Source organism: Lissotriton vulgaris, chromosome 5 (genome assembly GCF_964263255.1).
Source record: "Lissotriton vulgaris chromosome 5, aLisVul1.2, whole genome shotgun sequence".
NCBI lineage: Eukaryota > Metazoa > Chordata > Amphibia > Caudata > Salamandridae > Lissotriton > Lissotriton vulgaris.
Window position 1 is genome coordinate 1,307,549,033 of NC_141693.1, and position 24,819 is coordinate 1,307,573,851.

At 47.3% G+C, this 24,819-nt stretch overlaps 1 protein-coding gene across 1 annotated transcript in view; it reads right to left on the reverse strand.

Annotated features, from left to right (window-relative positions):
* LOC147712516 (uncharacterized) overlaps positions 1–24,819 on the reverse strand; it is a 45,675-nt gene that overhangs the window by 14,150 nt on the left and 6,706 nt on the right. The window contains exons 2-3 of the mRNA XM_086923194.1: positions 8,940–9,258; positions 7,766–7,933 (exon numbers count right to left, since the gene is read on the reverse strand). The gene's annotated coding sequence lies outside the window, so the exon portion shown is untranslated. The remainder of the gene's footprint in view (positions 1–7,765; positions 7,934–8,939; positions 9,259–24,819) is intronic.

The window sequence follows — 24,819 nt, forward strand, 5'->3', positions numbered from 1 at the left end:
CCAAAGACAAAATACACATGAAAACTTGTTGCCCTTGACCCCAAACAATATGTCCTAGGCGTCGGGCTATAGGAATTCCACATCCCTTTGTGTCCATTGACAGAAGTCTCACCCTCAGTGGCCTTTATGACATTTCACATGTACAGGGAGCTGTCACAACGACCCACCACTGTTCACTGGTGTACCGCACTACCTTTTAAGTCTACAAAGTCAATATGTGGAACTGGATTGTCCGATGATGTGTGGGGAAGGCAAAGGGCTAGACTCACAATGTAGCTAGAGAAGTAGCCCAGACCCTATGTGGATGTGTGACCCACATTCGACATTTGTCTTATCCCATACAATGCTACAAAGCAGATGACACTTGTCCAGACGTTAAATAGCTGCAAATACATGTCAATGGCCAAAATTAAATAAAATCTGGACTCTTCATGTTCTCCTTTGGTGGACTGGTTTTGGAACTGGCACATGTAGCAGTGACAGGATACACAGATCACAAGAATGCCAAGGCTGAGGGTTGGCCAATACAGTTGCTTAAGCCACAATAATACACAATATTACACATGAGATGTCCATATCAGACTCAATTCAGTAAATGACAGTGAACATACATGTAATATAAGTTCATAAACACTGAGAGGCAGATTTACAAGGCCCTTGTGCCTCTTACACTGACGCAGCAGTGGCGCAAACCAAGCACCATGCTGTGGAGTAACGCCCTACGCCACATGTAGGCGTTCTGGCGCCAGGGGGGGGGGCGATTTCAGGCGCAGGAATGCCTCTAAAAGTGGCTGAGAGAAATCTACAAGATTTCACTCAGTCACTTTTAGGGCCATGCTGCGTCAAAGCCCAGCGCCTGCTTGAAGCAGGCGTGAGGATTGACGCAGCATGTTAGAGATAGGGCACCCCCGAGCCTTGCTGGAGCTGCGTTACGCTTGCGACGCAACTCCAGCAATGCGCTGCATTTCCACCAGGGATGCGTCACGCATCTGCCCACCCGAGCGCCACGGTGTGCCGCATTGAAAATGTGGCACATCAGTGGTGGCGCACGGGTGGGCAGATGCGTCGCAACTCTTCTGGCACATCTCTGCTGACTAGCAGAGATGCACCAGAAGTCTTAAATCGGCCCCCAACAACTGTAGAGTGTGATCAGAGGAAAACAAATTCTGACCTTGGCTCATCTATGGATGTGTCTCGTCCTGTATGAAACAACCACCACATCAGGATTTTGCTTACATTTCAGCAGGCACAGATGGTGAGACAGAAGAACTGCAGGAACAGGTCCGGAGCAGGAGGACATCAGTTGACCAGCGGCTACACCCTCTTTCCACCAGCAAGGAAGAAGAGGAGGAGGAGGAGGAGGGAACCTCAACATCAGGAGGCATGGGGATTGCGCCCACCCGGGATGAGGAAGAACACCATGCTGGAGCTATGTTCCGGGTGGAGGCTGTAGACATTGAAGGTGGGGGGGGGGGGAAGGAGCCGACACCTCTGACCAGGATGTGGTGGAGAGCTACTCTCTCCCACGCTTTTCACAAGTGGGTCCTGAAGGTGTCCCTGGGGCGGGCCAACATTCAATCTGGGCCGGTCATCAGTCCATCCCTACCTCCAGAGTCCCCCATGCCATCGGGGGCTCCAGCTCCATCCCCTGCAACCTGTCCCCCTCCTCGTAGCCACCAACCCAAACGCCATATCTGCTCCGGAACGGAGGCACCACATCCCTCCTGTCCCCCCCAGGCCCCTCCCGGTGTTGTTTCTCTTGCGGCTGTGCCAGGGGACTTGAGTTGGATGGTTGAGGACCAAACAGACATGTCTGCTCGCATCGTGCGGATCTCTGGACGCACTTGTAGCATGATGCGAGCGGACATGGGTTGGTGGTGGTTGTGCAGGTGGGGGGGGGGATGTTGGTACAGGGGTTGGTGGTGGTTGTGCAGGTGGTGGGGGTGACGGTACAGGGGTTGGTGGTGGTTGTGCAGGTGGTGAGGGTGACTGTACAGGGGTTGGTGGTGGTTGTGCAGGTGGGGGGGATGTTGGTACAGGGGTTGGTGGTGGTTGTGCAGGTGGTGAGGGTGACTGTACAGGGGTTGGTGGTGGTTGTGCAGGTGGGGGGGATGTTGGTACAGGGGTTGGTGGTGGTTGTGCAGGTGGTGGGGGTGCCTGTTCAGGATGCCGGTGTGCTGGTGTACCTTTGCTGTGTAGTTGGTGGTACAGGTGTGTGGTTGTGTTGTCCTGCAAGCAGATGTAATGGCTCCCCTCCCTGCATTGGCTGTGAAGGGAGACTTCGGATCACACTCAGCATGCCCTCCATATCTTCATGGCCAAGTGATGGTGTCTTGCACTCTCTACCCTATGAGGTCTCTCATATTCCTGGACATGTCCTGCCAAGTCCTATCCATCCTATCCAAAGCTTAGCTCACCCTGTCCACCACCTGAGGTAATTGGACCTCGTCCTGCAGGGACCCGGACATGTCCGACAGGGTAGCCCCTATGGCACCAATGTCCTGCCTCACATCTGCCTGCTGTTGGAAGAAGTCCTGCTCCCACTGGCCACCATAGCCTGGTGCAGGCCCCCTCTGCAGGTGTCTGCCAGGGATGGGATGAGCAGGTCCAACACCAGGGGTGGTGGTAGGTGGAAGACAGGCCAGGAGAATGGTGCCCACGGGATACCTGCACCACAACAGGGCTGGTACTTTCCACAGATGTTGGAGAGTGTGGCGGAGATACACTGTGTAGGGAAGAGTGGGTAGGGGAACCACCATGTCGGGCTGTGAGGGAGTGATGGCCACGCCAGCAGATTTGGCAGGGTCGGAGGAGAACATCTGAGTTGGGAACCCGAAAGATTTTTTGATGGTGGCAGTCCTTTGACAAGAGATGCGTCTCCAGGAGAAGGCATATATCAGCATGGGCGTTCTCAAGGCAGGACAAGACTGCTTTGCGTTTAACGGGGTAGTGGAGTCCCCGCACGTTCATGGTGAGGATTTTGAGAGTAGTGGGCGGCATCTACCTGGTAAGAAGTCAGGAAGAAGTGGCAGCGAGGGGCAGAGATCGCCCCTGGGGCCAGAGAAAAGGTTCATCAACCACAGAGGAGCGCCTCCAGTGTGTAGCCCTGCGGTGAACAAAAGACTGGTGGGCGAGGGATCCCAAAACCCAGAGAAAACAACCCCAAACATAGAACAAGTGCCCCCTTAAAAGGGAAAAAGGAAACACCAACAAAAACCAGAACCACGTTGTCATTAGTGAATACGATGTCCGGTCGATCCCATAGGGAAGCCGAAAGCAAGCTCCCCCAATGGGGTAAGAAAGTGAAACAAACAACCAACATCTTAAACATGGTAGTCAGTCATCTCAGGTTGAACAGAAAAAGTCTGTTAAGGGGTCCATAGAGTGGCCAAGATTACCCGCTCCCCGCCTCCTGCCTAGCAGATCAAAGAGCAGACAGCCCCTTCTAAAGTCATGTGGAATGAATTTTGGTTAGGTCCCCTGGGAGGGATTTCAGAGCAGCCCTTGGGCTCTGTGCGATTTTTGCTTGATCCAGTCGTTTAGGGCGTCTGCAGCATCACTGTCGCTGCCAGCCCGATGTCGAAACACCTGCAGCGGGGCTTGATCCGGCATTTCCTTCCTCCTCCTCTGGCATAGTGACACCAAGAATTCTGCAGGTCTCCGAGATGGATCGATGCTGATACTGTTTTCCCCGCATACGGAAAATCAGTCGAAACAAGTGACGCCAGGAGTAAGAAATGTCCTGTTGGTGGAGATGAGACATGATTGGACGGAAAAGTCGACATTTCGGGAAGGTGATCGCCACAAGGTCCTGATAGAGGGTGGGACGTTGGTCTTGGTATATGATCGGGTGCATGGTCCTGGCCTTACGGAGGATCTCCTCCTTTATGCGAAAGTCCTGAATGCAGGCCAATTTATCACCTGGGGCCGCCCTGTCTGCCCTAGGGGGCCCCACTCGGTCGATCTGGATATCGGGCGAGTTCCCTAGCACATGGTTAAACAGCCCCTTGACATAGCAAAGATTTATTTATTATTTATTTAGCGATTTATAGAGCGCCTGGTGACCCGGAGGCATCCCCGCGCTAAGATACTTGTGGAGACCAGGGGGGAAGGGGAGCTTATTTGGAGAAAAGCAGAGTTTTTAATTTTTTACGGAAGAGAAGGTGGCAGGGTTCCAGCCGCAGGCAGCGGGGGAGTGAGTTCCATCCTGAGGACGCTTTTACTGCGAAGCGTCTACCGCCGGTGCGTGCCTTCCTGAATCTCGGGACAATGGCCAAACGTTCGTTATCCGAGCGCAGAAGTCTAGGGGCCTTGTAAGGGGTGACCATGTCTCTCAGGATAGAAGGGCCAAGACCATTGAGGAGTTTGTGGGCGGTACACAACGCCTTGAATTCTACCCTCTGACGCACTGGAAGCCAGTGTAGGGCCTTGAGCGCTGGTCTGGCAGAGGCTCTGGAGGGGAGGCCCATAAGGAGCCGGGCAGCCGCGTTTTGAGTTTGCTGGAGTTTTGCCAGGGTAGATTCAGGGGCTCCGAGATAGACAGCGTTGCTATAGTCTAGCCGGGCAAGGATCAAACCTTGAATCAAGAGTTTCCTTGATAGGGGCGGGAGTAGTGGGAGGATCTTGCGGATGGAACGCATGAGTCCGAAGCAGGTGCCTGCTGTTTTGGCTGCCTGGGTCTTCATAGACAGCTCCGGTTCAAGCCAGACTCCCAAGGTCTTGATTTCTTGTTTCGGGGTGGGCACCTCACCGAAAAAGTCTGGCCAGACCGATGGGGGGATGGTGGTCCATTTCTTGCCCATGAGCATGACTTCGGTTTTCGATCCGTTGAGCTTCAGTGATGATTCGCACATCCAGTGGTGGATTTCCTGGAGGCAGTTCAACAGATTGTCTGGGTGGTTGTCATGATGGGAGAGTGAGACGACCAGTTGTGTGTCGTCCGCGTAGTTCACTATCTTGATTCCGAATGGGGTGACAACATCCTCGAGAGGGGCCATGTAAGCGTTAAACAAAGTGGGGCTCAGTGACGACCCCTGGGGAACTCCGCTAGTGAGGGGGAGAGGGGCTGAGCGGGAATTGCCGTCCCATACCTGGAAAGAGCGACCTGATAGGAAGGATTCTATCCAATCGAGCGCGGTGCCCGCGAGTCCCGCCACGGCCAGCCGGTGGAGTAGGACACGGTGGTTCACCGTGTCAAAGGCTGCACTGAGGTCCAGGAGGATCACTGCCACTGACCCTCCTGAATCCAGAATGCACCTTGCCTCCTCGATGACAGCGAGGAGGGCGGTGTCTGTGCCGTGGCCCGGGCGGAACCCAGTTTGGGACCGACGCAGAAGGTTGTTTGATTCAAGAAACTGGGACAGTTGGGCATTGACCAGTTTCTCGGCTATTTTGCTGGTGCTAGGGAGGAGCGAGATTGGCAGATAATTGGCCAGGTCGGAGGGATCCAGTTGGGGCTTCTTAAGAAGAGCCTTGACTACAGCACTCTTCCAACTCGGAGGGACAGAGCCTTGGGATAGCGAGATGTTAATCAGTTCCGTGATGGTGGGCAAGATGGTAGGGGCAACTTCTTTCAGGAATCTGATGGGTGCGGGGTCAAGGGGAGAGCCGCTTTTCATCTTGGTCAAGGTTGTTCCTACTTCGTCCAATGATACTGCCCTAAAGGCGGTCAATTGTGGGTGCAGGATGTTTCCTGTCTGATTGGTATTTGCGTCATAGTCCATGTGGTTAGGCAGACTGAGCGGGGGGAGGGAGACTAGGATACGGGCGATTTTGGAGTCAAAGTAGGTTGCCAGTTCATCACTTTTGTCCGGAGGCGATATGTTGGAAGAGGGGGGGCGCCGGTATTTTCAGAAGTTCTTTGGCAATGAGGTAGGATTCTCTCGCCGAGTTGGTGGAATTTTTTATTCTGGTGTCGTAGTAGGCGGCTTTGGTGAGCTTCAGGGTGGATTTATAGGTTCTCACCGACCTACGGTAGGCGTCCTTGCTGGCATGAAGCCAGTCCTTTCTCCATAGTCGCTCCGCTTTTTTGCACTCTTTGCGGAGAGTTCTGAGTTCCGGGCTGCACCATGGGGCTGATCCTATTTTCCCGTTTTTATCCTCACGGGTTTTTATGGGGAGGATAGAATCGAGGGAGGTGGAGATCCACTCCCTGAACTTTCTGTCCGCTGTGACAGGGTCATCCGGAGGACTAGGGGTTGTAGAGTCCAGGGCTTTGGCCCAGTCCTCGGCAGAGAGTCTGGACCATGCTCTGTCCCTGGTATAGGTGGCGGGCTTGTGGGGTTTCCTGAATGCCCCTGGTAAGCGGAAAGGGACCAAAAAGTGGTCCGTCCACGGGAGGGGGAGGGACTCTTTGGCTTGTAGGGTGTGGATATTGGTAAACACAGGGTCTAGTAGAAGACCCTTAATGTGTGTGGCTCCAGAGAGGTCTCCCGCTTCTGCATTCGTAGCCACTCCCTGGATCCTTATGTTATGCCTCCTGGAGCAGTTTTCGAGTTCTTCGAGATGCGGTTCAAGGTCTACCTGTTGCTCGTGGAGGCAAATTACCTCCTGTTGAAGAGCTGAGCATTCTGTGTCTCTGCCGTCCCCTTTATCTTTGGGAACTGCCACACGATCCCCAATGGCATCCACGTCCCTGCGAATGTCTTTATCCCAGAGGTGAAATCGCGTTTCACTGTCTGCAGATCTTCCTGGAGCGTTGTGAAGAGGGACTCCAGGAAGGCGTGCCTCACTGGTTCCTCTCGATCATCTCTTGGTGCTTAAGTGGATGAGGCCTCTTGGGACTAGTGAGCCACCTTGAGGAGGGGCCCTGCTGGACGCGAGAGAAGAGGTCCTTCACCGTAAGGTCGGGTTTGGAGTCCTTCTGGGATCTGTCCCACGTCTGCGCCTCAAGGAACAAACAGAGCAGGCCTGCTCCCGCTGTATGCCGGGGCAAGTCCACGTGGATAAAGCAAGCGCGCCAGGGACCTGTCTCTGAACACACTAGGACCTCGACCAGGAGAGACGTCCCATTGGCGTAGGTAGGGCCCAGTCGTCAAGCAGCACCCTGATAGAGCAGCGATTTCCAGTCAGCGGCCACCAGGAAGCTATGTGGCACGGGGGCCGGGTCACCAACGCAGAGCAGCTGCTGCGCGAGAGTAGGCTGCGCCGCCCCTGCAGACATACCAGCTCCGGTCGTAACTCCCTCTGTCCGCGGTGTGCGTCCGGCCAAATTCCTATGGTACATTTAAGTCTCAGGTCAAGGCTTCTTCAGCAATAGTTTGAATAGTTAAGATACCACAAGTCTCTGTAGAAGAAATTCGTTCTCTAGGGCTCCCCCCTCCACCCCCACTGGTATCCCCAAACCACAAATCTGTCCCTTGAAAACGTGTCCCATGGTTATAGGCATAGTGGGTTCGATCGACCACTGTTGCATGGGTATCTAAATGTCTCCTTATGCAGCACAGCAGCAAAGACTCATGGTGCATTACTTCCCTCAATTTAACTCATGACCCAACTAAAAAAACAGCTACTCAGACTAATCAAAGTTAAAGGAGACGTGAAGGGTGCCCAAATCATCTGGGGTCAGTAAGTCATTTAGAACTAAAGGAGTCTCCCTGCAGACAGAGTTCACATCCACTAGAGAAGACCAAATTGATCGTAATGAGAAACAGGACTCCGATGATGCAAGTCTAGCTCCTGCGCATTGTAGGGAAAATTCACTTCTAGATATCAGAGACAGGAGCGCAGGGCCTGGACAGGAACAGACTAGGAGAACATGACTTACCAGAAGGAAGATGGCTACTTGGGATCTTCCGCTGTTAATTTCCAGGTTGAAGTGTCTTCTGTAATCCACCTGCAAACGAGCAGGCTGCTCTTGAACTGACCCATCTTTTCAAAAGTGTGTGCAGCTACTCCCAACAGCTCAGGCTGCAGTTGATCCTTAGGTTTGGTCCTATGATAAGTAAGTACAATCAAATTAATTGTAAGAGCAATGTCTGTTAAAAAGAAGACACTGTATTCACATGAAGGCACAAAGTACACTAAAAATGAGAAGCACACAAAAAGGCCTTAGCACCTTAAGAGACCAAGAGACAACACATTCACCCCGCCTCCCCCAAATGAAACAATATTTCTTTTATGGAAAGGAACTAAAAAACAAATACCAGGGAGGCCTATGGCCAGTGTTAATAAATGGGCACAGGGTTGGGCATCCACAGCATGGTTTGTGAACTTGGGTGTAATGCGGGTACTGTTGACAATAGCCAGTCAAAGTGACCCTAAGTGGCTCAAAGAATACCACAATATGTGACGCTGGATATGATGAGTCGGCTGTCTCACATAGTTTCTCAGAGGGACTGGGGGTAATGTACACCATCAGTGTATAGTGGATGATTTGAATCCAGATGGATGAGAAACCAGTATAATGGTCCAAAAAAATCACAATAGTATTCAAAATATTTTAAATCACCTAAACAAGATAAAGGTTGGCAGTGTTCAAAGTGAAAATTTAGAGCGGGAGGGGTAGTTCACAAAGTATCAGAGTCCAGTTAACAAGGCTACCAGAGGTCAAAAGGTTGGGTCTACACTGTTCTAGGAGAGGTCAGTTGTGATCCACGTCTCAGTAACAGTTCAATAAGGGAATCTACTGGTTCTGGAGTTTGACGAGCACCAATGTAGGCCTTCTTAAATGTAGAAAAACTTCAAGCACAGCTATGTCAAAACTGTCCGACACCGGCAAGATTTCTGGTTGGACAGGCATCCACTGGACCAAAATATTCAGCATTGGGGACCACTGTACTGGGATATGGGGTAAGGCCCAACACAATGCTGTACACGGATATCTTCAGAACAGTAAGGGCTGAAAGAGAAAGGGTTTCAGCACGAGGGCAATTAGCCAACGCCGACAGAGACTACCACAAGGCCTGGCATGAAAAGAAAAAACACCCACGTCTTCTCACCTGGAAAAGGTCCAATACTGGTTCCCACAAAGCCAGAGATGGCAAAGGGAATGTCCAGGATACTGCAGGCTCATCCACCTGGTAGGTCTGGTCTGTTTCTCCATAAATCAGTGGTCTTAGCTTACAATGTTTTTGGCTCATTTCTGCTGAGCTCAGCGTCATGGACCTTGTGGCTTCAAATCAGATTACTTCTTTTAGAGAACCTCCATACAAGCATCTGTTAATTGAGCCTTCCTTTTAGTCCTTTTGGTGAGGGCAGAGTATTTTTTCAGGCACGAGATAGGTCTCTGGTGAAGTCCTCCTGCTGATGTGACATTTTCTGTAAGACAATGAACTGGTATTAATCTACTGTTAGGAGAACAGCAACCAGCAGTATCCCATTTGTGACTAAAGTATTTCTAGGTTGCTGACAATCTCCATCGAAAACACAACTGCTGGTGGATATTGGCAAGTACACATCCTGATTTGGGGACGCACGCAGAATGCTAGGGCCAAACACAGCACAAGAATTTTATGAAAAATTTATACGTTTCCAATCACAGTACATCTTCCTGTGCTTTCCAAGAGGAAGAGAGAAGTTCGTATTAGCATGACCAGTTATGTACATTCATTTCAACAGACATCTGATGCTTGCAGTCAAGTTAATCATGTATCTGGGCAATGCCAAACACAACACAATCGAATAAGCTTGGATTCCACATTAGCAGAAACTAGTTGGCAAGCAACTTATGTATATTCTTCAAGCTCACCAGAAACCCAAGTAGTTTTGAGCAGACATGCAGGTACAATGTACTTGCAGGTTGTCATGTTAACAAGCGAAGAACATATTGTTCAAGCACTTGAGTCCTTCAGAAGATGCTCGCAATTTCCAAGTCAAACAACCGATTTAAAAAAAAGCAAAACGTAGAGTTCTCCAAATATAGCCAGAGGGGGGTGGTTAACCAAGTAAGGCCCCCCGCTATGGCAGACAGCATAGATTTTCCAGGGAAGAATCTGTAGGCCAGCCCACCACAAGTAAAAGTGAGTAAAAACACCTGTGCACCTGAAACTAAAATTAACTACAACCAACCCTTGGCCATCCCCTTCTTGGTTTCTGGTGACAAGTATTCTCCTTGACTATGGGTGGCAGAACACTTGTGTGTGCACCTCCTGGCTTCCAGACTCTTGTACTGATATATGCCTCAAAAACATATAGTATCTTCAGCCAACTATCAGATTATCAAAAGTGATGGCTAAAAAGCACAGGGTTGGTTAGGTGGATACAACCTGTCTTTTTGAAAGCAAACAAGGGAAAGTAGTTAAATGACTGTGACCTGTGCAGTCCCTAGAACATATCTAAAGCCCGTGGTAAAAGGCGGATCCACTGCCAAGTCCGTGAGGATGCCTCCTATGAATGTGGAGCATCGCTCCAATATTGAAATAATTCTTGGTTTTCTACCCTAGGGCCAATATGTGATACAGCCAGAAAGGACAAACTCGACAGATTTGGATAGTTGCATACAGTTGTCATCCATGAGGGTTGCTGGTAGAAACAAGAAAGCCATTCATAACTCCATCCACTGATACTTCGAGAAATAAAAAAAGGAGATTGAGGCAATTAATCTCAACAATCAATAATTACACTTGAGAACATTCCACTCTATCCGTTCTCGTTTCTTTACAGCAGAGCCACCCCATGCAAGTAAATATTGGCCCTGTTACAAAAGTAACTAAGAGTCCGGGTTGATAAGGTTTCCCATAACAGGAACATTAGCAACACAGTCATTTTTAGGTCTTGCCTGTCAATGCGCATGCACATTGAGCTTGCGAGACTATAGGGGCTTAAACCGACTTTAACTAGACTGGCGATTTGATGCTGTGCCCGTGCGCTTTTAGGTCAATGCGCAAGCGCATTGAGCTAAAATGCGCGTGCACAGCATCAAATCGCCAGCCATCTGTTCCCCAGCTTGGCGCCTCCACTCCTGCTCTCTCCTGGCTGCTCCTCCCCTAATTTTTCACGGCTGGCCGGCCTTTCACTGTCACGGCCGGTAGGCCGTGTCTCGTTTTATTTTCTCAATATTCTGGTCTCTGGCTGTTCACTGTGTTTTTTTGTTTTGAACTACTACAGACACCGCGCTCCCCAGCCGCCAGCACCTCCCCTCTCTCTCCCTGCAGAAACAAATAATGGTACTTCATCTGATTTGTTCACTCTTACACATTTTCTCCCTTCTACTCCTTAACCATGTACTCCGCTACATTCCTTTCTCTGTTTAAAATGTTTGTGTGCAATTTAACATTTTCTTTTCTGCCTCTATCCGTTGTTCCATTACTTGTCCCCTTTCCTCCATTTCATAGCCCGGATCTGTGAACTAACCTCACCTCACACCATTCCTCCATATTGATTGTATTCTTAGTCTACCTCCATCCACTCTCATGTATCTCATCCTCATGCGTACTTCGTTTTCCCGTGCGTCTCACACTACCTCCTCACCCTCCATCCTAATAACGTGCACTCGCATGTCCTCTCTCTCCCTCCCCACACCCCCAATCCTGGGCCCACTTCAAGTCCCTGGCCGCAATGGTTTGTCTCGTGTAATGCTTCCGGTCAGTGTTCTTGCAAATCCTGCTTTTAAATCTTCCTCCTCCCTGATGAAAACCAGCTCACTAAGGCAGGCGGCTGCTTGGATGGTTGAAAAATGTACTCTGTGAGGGCAGAACGTGGACATAGACAAGCGGGATCCCCGTAGGACACTAAATGCCCATTCTATGGCTGGGAACATCGAGCCCTCTAGGGGAGTGCCCTTCTTTGAAGTGAATCCCATCTCCATTGGAAAGTCAACCCCTTACACGCAAAAGTCCCACCCCTATGTAATTAGCATTTGTTCAAGGACCCTTTACCGTTTTGAAAAGAGGTTTGCCCATTCCAATTTAGAGAGCCACCACCCTTTTGATGATTGCCCTGTCCTCAGAGACGTTTGCTTTGTTAAAATTCTTAAGAGAGAAGCCTTCCTCGTTTGGGTTAGTTCTGACTATTTGGCATGAGTTGTGTCTACTTCAATGTAGCCTGGCGCTTTACAAGCTTAATTCCAATCAGTCGCAGAGGTTTCCTTTGAATCCGTATTTTCTTTCAGAATGCCTTCCCTCCAGTGATTTAGCATCAGTCAGAAACGTTGTAAACCCTAGACCAAATAAAGTCATTTCTGTCGTCTTGAGGACTGCCTGCAACAGGAACATCGAATTGAAACCACAGTTACAAATTCGTCCAGTCTCTGAAACAATGTAAAAGGAATATGTTTGGGGAAACCTCTGCTTCCTCCCCCTCCCCAGCCAGAGCTTGGTGCTGCCAGCACCTCCCCTCTCTCTCCCCGCACACAGCCTTGCTCGCATTTCTCCTCCCCCTCCCCAGCCGCCAGCACCTCACCTCTCTCTCCCTGCAGTTTCACGGCCGCCAGGTCGTGTCTCCCTTTATTTTTTCAGCCTCCCCTTTTTTCAGCCCCTGTTGTGCCGCCCGACTTGTTTCTGTTTGCTTTCTTCCAGTTGTGCAGGATGTGGCCCCTCTCTCAGCCGTTTAGCTTCTGCCTTTGCCAGTGCTTGTTGAATTGTGTCGTAAGCACAGTCCATTGCAACCGCGGAGCCCAGCCATTTGAGGTGTTATTTTTTTTCATACAGGCATACAGCCAAAGGGACCTAGATGTTGCTTCACACAGTACCAAGGCCATTTCACCCCCTCACCCACTCATCCTCACACACCCTCACTCACCCTCACACCCTCAACCCCCCTCTCAACCCTCTCACCCTCTCTCGCCCTCACATCCCCTCACCCTCACCCCCTCACCATGACACACCCTGTCACCCTCACCCTCACAACCCCTCACCCCTCTCACTGTCACACCCCTCACTCACCCTCACCCACAATCACACACCTTCACACCCCCTCACACACCCTTACCCCCTCACCCTCACACACCCTGTCACCCTCACACTCATCCTCACACCCTCACCCCCCTCACCGTCACACCCCTCACTCCCCCCCCACACCCCTCACCCACAATCACACACCTTCACACCCCCTCACACACCCACTCACCCTCACACACCCACTCACCCTCACACCAATCAGTGCTACAACACATATTGTGTTACAATAGTTGTCACATTTGCGAAAGATAAAAACTATTGGCATTGTTAATAACAAAGCTATTAATTTCGCTATTTTCAAAACAAGCACAAAAATAAAAAAATGTGTTCTTTACAATACCAATAGCTCAAACGTTCCTAATGCGAGACCTATTGCATTGCTGTGCTTCTCTCCCCTGCTGCACTCTCCTGCTCTCTACAGATGTGGCCTGACGACCAGAGCTGCCATCTAAGTCACGTAAATACATAACATGTTGCATTCCAAATGCTTTAGGTGTCACATTCGCGAAAGTTATAAATATTGGCATTGTAAATGACAAAGCTATCAATTTAGCTATTTAAAAAAACAACAAATAAAATATTTGTCATTTACAAGACCAATAGCTCCAACTTTTCTAATGCGAGACCTATTGCATTTCCAATGCTTGTTACAGTTCTGAATCAGTGAGAACATTAAGGCGGTTCAGAAAAGTGTGGCTTCGACTGTCCCTTTTCGGGCCTGGAAGAGGCAGATTTAAAGATGGTTGGACTCAGTATCCCCTACTGCTATATTTTTAGACATTCCCGGGCCATATTTTAAAAAATTGTTATACAAGAGTGATTAGCATACACCAACCGTTATAAGCAACGTTCGTTATACACATTATTCCATTTAACATAGTGCACAGACTCCATTCAGTTTTTTCTCTAAAAGATGTTCCTTTATTCACATCTTTTTCTTTTTATAAAAACTTCTTCCAGTTAAATTGAATTAATATATCTTATTTCTTGGAAATATTTCAAACTTCTTTTTGACAGCCCAACGTTGTTCTGCAGGATTCGGCACATACGGTTGGATGGCCGATATAGGCTGGACCTACATATGTAAATTAATGACAATACGGTTTGGCCTGTGAGAAGGAAAAACGATATTTGTGAGAAATAAGATACCATAATTTGTCTTAAAAAATAAGGTGAGAAATGCTCCACTAATTGACCGATCACCAAATCATATGATGGACCCTAAATACTAGTCTATATTGGTGCTATTACATCACATGCCCGGAAGAAATCTGGTTTATGAGGCAAAACGAGTTGGCTACACTGGAATAAAATATTTATAATAAGAAAGAAGATGTGAATAAAGGAACTTCTTTTAGAGAAAAAGATGGATGGAGTCTGTGCACTATGTTAAATGGAAAAATGTGTATTTAACGTACATTGCTTATAACCGTTGGTGTGTGCTGATCACTCGCATATAACAATATTATGAAGCTAGACTCCTGTGTGGAAGATTAGGAGATTGATCTTCCAGAACTTTGTACTACCTACATTTGGATCACAAAAGATCACTATAAGTGATAGGTGTGAATTGTTTTGTCTTAATCCCAATGTTTGTAAATCACTCCTATTTAAAAATTGTCCCAGGCACACATCATGGATCCTTTGTTCAATTTGATTTCTGGAGCAGTCCTGGAATGTGATAATACGGATACCACAATTTAAATTGCAACGGTCTATTCCTACTGCTCAATGATGCTAGTTAAATTTGTTTGCAACAGTACTCCAAGGCCCGTTTTACACATAGTGCCCCAGAGGCACAACCAGCACAGGACTGGACATTGCAGGCACCTGGCATTTCCCTGGTGGGCCTGAAGGGTGGGGGCCGGTTTTCTACCAATGGGGGCTGTTTTTGCTACTAGGGGCCAGTTTTGTAACAGTGCTGCAGTATCGGCCCCTTGTAACAAAAGCACAGCAGCAGTGCTCCTGCTAGCGCCCCCACCGGGGCGGGGCGGACATAATTGCCAGGGCTGAATTGCGATCTCAGTCCGGCCCTGGGCACAACAGGCGGTTTTGCCTGCTTTGTGAACCCCAGGGTACTATGGTATTACAGAAGGGGCTGCTAAAGCTGCCGCTTCCCCTTTTGTAATAATGATGGCGTTTGGCGCAAATGTAGCACCTGCACTATCTTCAGATGGCGTTCCTGAGAAATCAGGTTGCCTCTGCACCCGTGCTGTATTATGAATGAACGATTCAGAAAAGGGGGTGGTGATGAACAGAGTGTCTGAATTAAGCAGACCACTCTTACCCAGTCCAAAGACCAGGGCTTGATCCATCACCGTTATTTATCTCACTGCGCCATCCCAGCTCAGAACCTGGCTATATGCAAATCAGTCTGTCCCTGGCCCAGTGCATCATGGGAACAGGGCAGACTAAACTACCAAGCCAATTCTTCACCAGAAAGGAGACAAGCTACCGGGGACCGGTTTCTGGCATTTCAGCCGTCTTCGGCCCGGCTTGCTTGAATCCTGATGGTGCAGTGAGAAAGGGACTCATGTCTGAGTATACCCTGCCACACCTATAGTGGCCAAAAACGATTCAGAAAAGGGGGTGGTGATGAACAGAGTGTCTGAATTAAGCAGACCACTCTTACCAAGTCCAAAGATCAGGGCTTGATCCATCACCGTTATTTATCTCAATGCACCATCTGCCCTGTTCCCATGATGCACTGGGCCAGGGACAGACTGATTTGCATATAGCCGGGTTCTGAGCTGGGATGGTGCAGTGAGCTAAAAAACGGTGGTGAATCTAGCCCTGATCTTTGGACTGGGTAATAGTGGTCTGCTTAATTCAGACACTCTGTTCATCACCACCCCCTTTTCTGAATCGTTTTTGGCCACTATAGGTGTGGCAGGGTATACTCAGACATGAGTCCCTTTCTCACTGCACCATCAGGATTCAAGCAAGCCGGGCCGAAGACGGCTGAAATGCCAGAAACCGGTCCCCGGTAGCTTGTCTCCTTTCTGGTGAAGAATTGGCTTGGTAGTTTAGTCTGCCCTGTTCCCATGATGCACTGGGCCAGGGACAGACTGATTTGCATATAGCCAGGTTCTGAGCTGGGATGGTGCAGTGAGCTAAAAAACGGTGGTGAATCTAGCCCTGATCTCTTGACTGGGTGAGAGTATTCTGCTTAATTCAGAGACTCTGTCCATCACCACCCCTTGTTGTTAAGTATTATGAATAAAGGCAAAGAGGCAAACATGTCCATAGGAGGTGCACTGCCAGTGCATCCCCTGAGGCACACCTATGTAGAGAACAGGGGCTCTGGACCCCCCTCCCCCCCCACCCGACAATCCTCTGCAGGTGAGTGCACTCACTGCAGCAGCCTGCAGGGGGGGGTGGGGGGGTTCTGACCCCTATGAAGTGTAGATGAGTTGCCAACTGCAAAAAGAAGTACGGAGAGGCTTTGAAGCAGCCGTTCAATATTTCACTAAATGCACTACCCCCGAGGCAGCGCAAGATTGTAGCTGCCCTAGGGGCAGAACATTCATTGTAATGGGACGAACAGTCCCCTTTTTCCCCTTGCGCAATGCTTAGAGGTGTGCCGTGGCACAAACAAGGACAATGTGTCATATTTAATATGGGCTCAAGTTGGCGTTTGACAGCAATCATCCTAGATATGCCACCAATCATCCCCTGGTAGTTTGTCAACCTGTACATTCTAGATACCCATTTTAGATAAGTGTCTGTCTGAATTATCTAGGATAGTGGGGTGAGCTTCGTCAGGTTTTCCTACAATTACTGAGTAGTTAACACTCAACCCATGTCAAATTGTAATGTATAAAATACACCTAATGAAGTCTTGCCGTTTTTTTCTTTAAATTGCCTCAGTGAAAAAGACCAGTCTTAAGTACTAAAGTTCACTGTTATATATTGTTTATGGTTATTTCCAATGTTAATGGTTTCTTGAGATTATCCAGTAACTGGGTCTCTTGGGAATAGAGTTCAATATGTCCACCATACATTGACAAAACAAGTCATGCTCAAAATGTTGAGATCATCAGGTTTATATCTGTACAAGACTGCTGAGGTTTAACTACTGTGATTGTGTTTACTGTTCCAGCTTCTATGAAATCAGTTTCTGTAACCAAGTGTAACATAGGTGGTGGAGCATGACACAGATAGGCTACAAAAAGCAATTGTGCAGATGAGCAATATGGCCAGACACCCCAGAGTCCGCTCTTAGAACACGGTTAGATTAGTGTCTCACCTTCCAATAATAGCCCATTTACCGGTCGATATAAGCCTGAGCAGCAAAGAGAGTCACTTTTTTCAATGTTTTAGTAGAATGTATATATTAACAAATAAAGACAGTATTTAGCTACTATTACCATTTAAATTGAAGCAATATACCCCGCAATTGACAACAGCTGGTAAATCCACTTAACTTAATTGATAAAAACTGCCCCAAACTTATCCATGAGCACTTTATTATAATCACGGTGCATCCTAAAGGAACGTTTGAATTTCACATTTAAAGAGGTGTTAGGGATGGGTTAATATAGTAAAATTCCAGAGGTATTATTGGAACTACTCCACAGTTGTATCTTGTGCCAATTTTGAGCAGTGACTGCTGTTAGACCTGTCAGCCTTTGGGTAGTCCCTCCTATTTTTTTTTCTTCTTTTTCTCCTTTGCGTCTCCTAATTTTTCATTTATTTTTGCGTCCACTACAATCTTTTTTGGTGTTATCCCCAGAGTTCGGAGTGCCTCTCTTCCTAAAACCTTTTTGAGGCCTAGGTGCTCTCTTGACATGGTAAATACATAGACACAAAATGGTGGCTTGTAACTGCCACATTTTTTACCTCAGGGACCTGAGCCTTCGGACTACACTGGGAAGGCTTTAGACCCTTCCAGCTGATTCCAGTAGCCAGGTCCCAGTCTATAAAAGGGCCAGAACTTGGGTGGCCATTTTGTGACATTGGAGGGCTAGCTGGAGTGCAGGCTGGGACATCAGAGGGGTGGAACACTGAAAGGGTTGACTTCGCTCTGGGGATGCGCCCTTTTTGCTGTTATCGTCCCCGCCCATAGATCTGCCCCTGCATAGGCATTCTATTATTGAATCCTGCCCTGGTATATCTACAGAATAGGAGAAACTGACACTTCCACTGAACCATATCAAGTGATTGTCGGGGCCGGTGCTGAGTCAAGAGTACTGCCCCTTTTATCCCTCGGTAGGAATAGCAGTTTACCGACCCTGAGAGACCCTTGTAAAGAAGGAACGGTGAGCCATTGTCACCCTCACCCGTTTCCGTTACAAATCCACATCTGATAAGGACTGCCCCCTCACCTGCACCGTGGAGCGCTGACCAGAAGCCACTTCCCCCTCCTTCCAGGGACTAGATTGCCAGGGACCTGTTGAGCGGTGAGGACCACCTGTTCTGCGGCATCAGGGTTAGAGGTGCACGGGTGGGAGATACGTCCGGTTTCCAGATAGGGAGGAACCTGAATTGGTGGCGCCGTCGGAGCTGCTGCTGAACGTTGAGATCATTATTGAGGAAGCGGTAGCACAGCCGAAGGCGTCTGACTCCCGCGCAGGCCCAGCAGAGATCTCGTCCGAGTACCAGTGGGCGGCGCTGTGACACCGACACTTTCTTCCCGCGCAAGCCCAGTAGCGCGGCTCGTCAGGGAAGTCAAGAAGTGCCTCAGGGAGTGATCGGGCTGAGGAGGAGTCAGCTGGTACGTGGAGCGGCAGCGTCTTTCCTCCCGCGCAGGCCCAGAGAGTGAGTCGGCCTGGCCGCAGAGGAAACGGACGTTAGAAGAAGAATTGCTAGTGGTGCGGTGACGTCTCCACCTGCTTGTGTCGGCTGGATCTGAATAAACAACTATACTGCCATAAGTATGTATGTATGTATGTATGTATAGGCATTTATATAGCGCACTACTTACCCGGAGGGTCCCAAGGCGCTTCGACCGCTGCGAAACCCTTCCTGGCTTCCCTGAGAGATGGTCCCTTAATGGGTATCTCCAGGGTGAGACCAGGCATCCCCGGCGATCTGGTGGGGCCGTTAGTGAAGATGAGGCAAGCTAATGCCCAGAGTTGCCGAGTGTGATCGCTGATCACAGTGGGCACCGAGGCGAGAGAATTATCGAGTCCGCTGACCCTGGTCCAGAAACCTGCCGCGCCGGGAATCGAACCCTGGTCCCGGGCCGTCCTCTGCTCTCGGGTCTGCCGCCTCTAACCAGTGAGCCACACTACTTCACTAAGTAAGCCGGGCTCTGGGGGCTGGGGAGGGTCTTGGAACTGGGAGTTGACGCCACAGGTCCTAGTGGTTGGTCTCCCCTTATGAACCCAAATGAAACTTTCGTACTGGTCAAATGAGCCCGTTCTAGCGAAGACTGATATACTGAAAGAAGAGATTTACTAGACCTAGAGCTATCGCTGGTTCGACAGTAAAGTAAAACAGGGGCCAGTACTTGCCGAGATCTCTAAACAAATGTATGAATCTGACTGAAACTCCTGTCTGCTCTTATCCTAGCAGGAGGGGATAAATCTGGCACTGCTGCAAGCACATAATTCAACTTAACTAAATGTGTTATACAAAGTGGTATCCAGACTGTGCTAATGCAAGGTTTCGCTAACTTGATGTGATGTAACATGTTTTCTTTTTCCTTTTGAGACCTATCTAAACAACCAAGAAACTGCCTGCAACTTCAAGTAATAAGTGTAATTGTTGAATCCATTGTCTGTAGGGTACGTTGTATTGTTGAAACTTCCTTGATGCAGAAAAATTGATGGGGGAAGTGCTTGATGTATGACCCCATGATATGACTAACGGAACAAGATAACTTATAGAACTTTTATAAAACAAATCGTATTTTTCCAACCTGGTGTAGAGTCGTTCTTTTTCTGGTGGCTAGACGCTGAGTTACTGTTCATGGTGTGATGCAAACTGTACACAATTTGCTTCCGAGATTAGCCTTACCTACTCTGCGCCAGGCTACCCCATGTGGACTGGGAACCCCAGGTCCAACATAATTGGTGATCAGTGGTGGGATTAGAGCTTGTGTTTGCATCCACCCAATAGTAACGCAGTGTGTACCATAGGCCTACACCTTGAGTTTTCTCCTAGTGGACTCACTAATTAATAATTTTTGCTTTTCCAAATTTACTCATGGTGGTGGGTGGAGGCAACTCTCACTTTACCCCCTTTCTTAACTTCTTCCAAGTGGCTGTCCCTGACCCGAAGTGGCAAAATGGAATTTGATTTGGAGGAGTTGGAGACCTACACTGCGGCCCAACTCAGGGAATTTTGTCAAAAGTAAGGGGGTGTTTTTCAAGCGTGGTGCTAAAAAGGGGGAACTCCAAACCAGCTTGGAAGCCTTTGTCTAAATTTAGAGTCTGTACTTCCCACTTATCACAAATTTATGAAGCAGGACTGCTTTCCACACAACCTACTCTATAAATTGCTCTGGGACACGCTACTGAAAAAGGTCCCACCAGCATGGGACTGGCTGCCCTAATGTAAAATATGATATAGGTCAGTTGACAACTCTTCTTGCAGGGACAGATAAAAAGACCCGACCTTCCACTCGAAACTGTATTGCTGCCACCACTGTGTCCTGTACATCCCAGCGAGCAGACAGTAGTCACGCTCGCCTGAAAGAAGGTGTACATGATGTTCTTTCTGCAAACAACAATTATTATAGCGGCACAATGCTCCTTCACTCGCCCGGCTGGATCAACCCGCACGGTTATTAAAAAAATAGTAAGATGAGCATAATTTTGAAAGTGTTTCTAATATTATTTAATATCCTTTTTTTGCATCACAATCAGGCTTACAAATATACTCTTTCCAACATATGACACAATAGAAGATTGCTTCTTCAGGGCCACTAATTATCATATTTAATTCTTTAAAAAAACAAATGCAACCAATACTGCAAGTGCTCTTTAAAACAAATAAAGAATGCCATTCAAGCAGTTTCTTGATGCATTCATAGCTACATATGCCTATGTGTGTACCTTTACCTCCGACAACTTTCTCTTGCTTAAAGTTGCATATATTTAAAGTCTGGCCATCAAGAACTCACATTTAATCAGACATTAGGTTTTGTCATAATTTCAAATTCGTTGATATAGTATCCAACATTCTGCAACTATAATGAATATATTATTCATATCACAATACTTTTTATTCAATAACGGGCAAAAATATTTCTCAAAAATGTTTTAACCAATAGTTAACTTGTTGATTAATATTCAAATAATCCTATCTTCCTTATTTTTGATGTCATGAAACAGCTTTAGACTCTCTACCAATATGTTACAAATCAAGAAAGTGTATCTTAAGCAACACCAAAGGATGATTTTTTTCCAAATAAATGCTAATCATTCCTTCCCTTTAACTTTCTTTCAAATCCTCCCCACGAGTAGGTTTTCAAATGAGGGCTTAAATCTCAGCACATTGGCGTGATGCTCACTTATCTAGACAAGCATGGTACAAAAAAGAAGTATTCTTCTACGTAAAAGTTGCTGCCCAAATTTCGGATTAGTAGTTTGGTAGGTCATGCTTCTAGAAACTTTCATTGCATTTATACAGCTCTTTTGATCAATTCAGGTGTATAGTTTTCACATCTATGACTGTCATAATGAAATAGTCGTTCCAAGGAATATCATAGCTCTTGTACAAAAAAATCCTTAGTACCTAATATGAGTTTAACTTATCTGTGAAGGTATGTATTGATAAGACTGCAAGTTCACAGAACGGTTCCTGCAATAGAAGGCTGTTGGAGATATAGCTGCATATGCAGGCAGATGTAGCCGTGGATGCGTCAAGATACTGCTTGAATGACTATCTACTGGTTTTAAAGAGCACTCACCGAATTGTTTGAATTTCAGATTTTCGTGACTGAACTACAATAATTTGGGACACTAAAGAAGTGATCTACTATTGCAAAATGCATATTGGTCATAAAAATGTGTAAGCAGAAAAGGGATATTAAAGAATATTGGTGACACTTCAAAACGTATCTTTCTCTTCTTTTTGTGAAACAGCGCACATGGTTTGCTCCTTGGGATCACATGACCCCATCTTGGGTCCTAATTTGTCACAAAAAAGTACTTTAAACGTAATAGTAATAATAATATTAATGTCACTTATAGAGCGCATGGCCATTTTTAACGAAGTGTCCCAGTGGTAGGGTGACAATAGCAGAAAAAGAGTTGCTCACGAACTGGGAAGTTAGACAAGTCTAAAAAAAAAAAACACATTTTCAATTTTTTTCGGAAAATCATTTTGAAGGAGACTAGCCCAAGTTCTGAGAGTAAAGACTTCCAGATTTGTGGAGTTAGTTGACTAAAAGCGCAGCCATCAATTCTGCCTTTTTTTAAATCTAGGAACAAATGCCAGCTTGGAAGCAGCCGACCTAAGATTTCCAGCTGGGGCACATGGGGTTTTCAAATAGGCAGGGCCTTGGGATGAAAGTGCCTCGTAACAGAGAGCCTTAAAGGTTATTCTCGGTTTCACTGGAAGCCAGTGCAATTTCTTCAATGCAGCCCCGATGGAGGCTTGTCTAGGGAGCGAGCTGCTGCATTTGGCACCCATTGGAGCCTAGTCAACTGTGAATGTGTAACACTCAGGTAGAGAACATTACAGTAGTCCAATCTGGAGGTAACCAGAGCATGGACTACAGTTTTCTGGTCAGAATCAGGGAAGAGGTGTTTTTTTTTTTTTTAAGGATCTCAACATCCCGAAACACTTTCCTGCAATGGGAATGATCTGGACATCGAAGAAAGCTTCTCATCGAACCAGATGCCCAGGTTTTAAACCTTGGGGTTGGGAGATGGTAAAGGACCAAGACTATCTGGCCACTTAGCGTTGGACCAAATGTTGAGATGCTTGCCCAATACCATCACCTCAGTCTTTCCAGCATTCAGCTTCAAACAGTTATGGTTCATCTAAGTGGCAACATCTGACAGACATGCAAGGAGGGAAGAGGCCATGAGCTCAATGTTGTGAGACTGGTTGTGTATCATCAGCATATGAAATAATAGTCAGTGCTTGAAATGGAAAAATAGAAGTGCAGGTACTCTGTACCAGAGAACCTGCTTGCTTCTGATAAGTGCCGGTACTCTCCAATTAAAAGTATTATGTCACTCTTGAAAAGAGCAGGCACTCTCCCTCTCAAAATCAAAAGTGCTAGTATCAGTACCGGCACTGATAAGAGTAAAACCGTACTGCTCAATGACCTCAGCCACATGGCTGACGTAAATATTAAAACGAATTGGAATCAATCAGGAGCCCTGTGGCACTTCTTGCTGCAGAGAGCGAACAGAACAATTAAATGGCTTTTGTGAAACCTGAAAGGTACGTACCTGCAGAAATTAAGCCAACCAATGTCAGCAATACCACTGTTCCAAAGCTACTTGATCAAAATATTCTGCGAGATACTACCAAACGTGGCACAGAGGTTGAGCTTAAGCATAGTTGCAATGTTGCCCGCATCCATAATTCACCTTGCAGTCTCAGAGGCAAGCAGTAAAGCAGACTCAGTGCTGTAGGGAGGCAGAAGCCTGATTGAGTTAAACGCAGGAGCTTATTATCCGCCAAAACGCTGGAAAGTTGTCCATTTACCTGCTTTTCCGCTAACTTACCAAAAAGAGGCAGCAATGATATGGGCTGGTAATTTTCAGGCAACTATGGATTCAAAAGCGGTTTCTTTAACAAAGAAACTGCCACAGCATGTTTTCATTGTTGGGGAACGTAGCCAGAGGACAGGGAGAGAGTGATCAGTTCACATACAGCAGGTAGAACAATCTCACAACCCTATTCCAAGATGGCGGGAGAAATTAAATTCGTTAAGGAGCAAGATTTGATGGCAGAAGAGGGAATTCAATTTCTTAAAAGAGAATGGAAAAAATTGCAGTAACTTAAAATTAGCTGTTGAAGAGTCAAAGCACACCTCCAGCTGCGGATGACACCTCGCATCTACAGGAAAGGAAATGTAGTTTTTCTCTGCTTTTTCAACAAAAAAAGAAGCTAGTTCATTGCAGCTTTCTTTCGACTGCAAAGAAGAAGGTGAGACAAAGAATAATGATGTGAGGGTTTTTACAATCTGAAAAATGTCTCTTAAATGTATGCTCGCCAGACTGAGAAATAAGCTGATGGTATGCTTTGAATGCAGTCTTATGTTTTGCCTTACAAAAGGGCCATTCTTTTTACGCCAAAGGCTCTCAAGCCTCTTACATTTCTTTTTAGACTCAATGATTTCCTCGTAAAACCTTCAGCTTTGGTCTCTGAGCAGCTGGTTTAACGGGGAGGGGGCAAACTGGTCAAGAGCTTCTTTAAGAAAGCTGGGAGCTGACTTTGCTGACGTTGTGGTCCAGAATCAGAGTTTGACTTTTAAGGGCATAATAAAGCCTCTCAGGAGTAACTTCATACCACGCCCAGGCCCAGATGGGGGCCAGAGTAGAGACCGCTCACAAAATAAATATATAGGGGTAGCTAGGTGGTCTGACCACACCAGTGGGAACGGCGTACAAATTTCACTTTGACCATGTTAGTAAACACGGGGTCGAGAATGTGACTGTGTGTTGGGGAAGATACTTGCTGGAGAAGCTGTGGACTCTCAAGATCACCAATTAAAGTTGTAGCTATCTGGCAATTGATATCATCAATCTGAATACTAAAATCACCTAACACTATCAATTTAGAATAGCGCAAAGCTAAAGGGGACAGTGTGTCTGCTAATGAGGTGCAGAAATTAGTCACAGGTCCTGGAGGATGATTGATTAAAACTCTGAACCCTGTGAAGTTGTTTAAGAGGGTCAGGAGGAGGCTTTACTGTCGTCAATAGAGAGGTCAGAGAAGGAACATTTGAGGTCTCTTAAAAATTATAGAGATTCTATTCCCCATGTTAATCTATCTTGCCTGAGAATAGCGTAACCCTGCGGGATGGCCTGGTGATTATCAGGGAAGGAGTCCTTATAAAGCCATGTTTCAG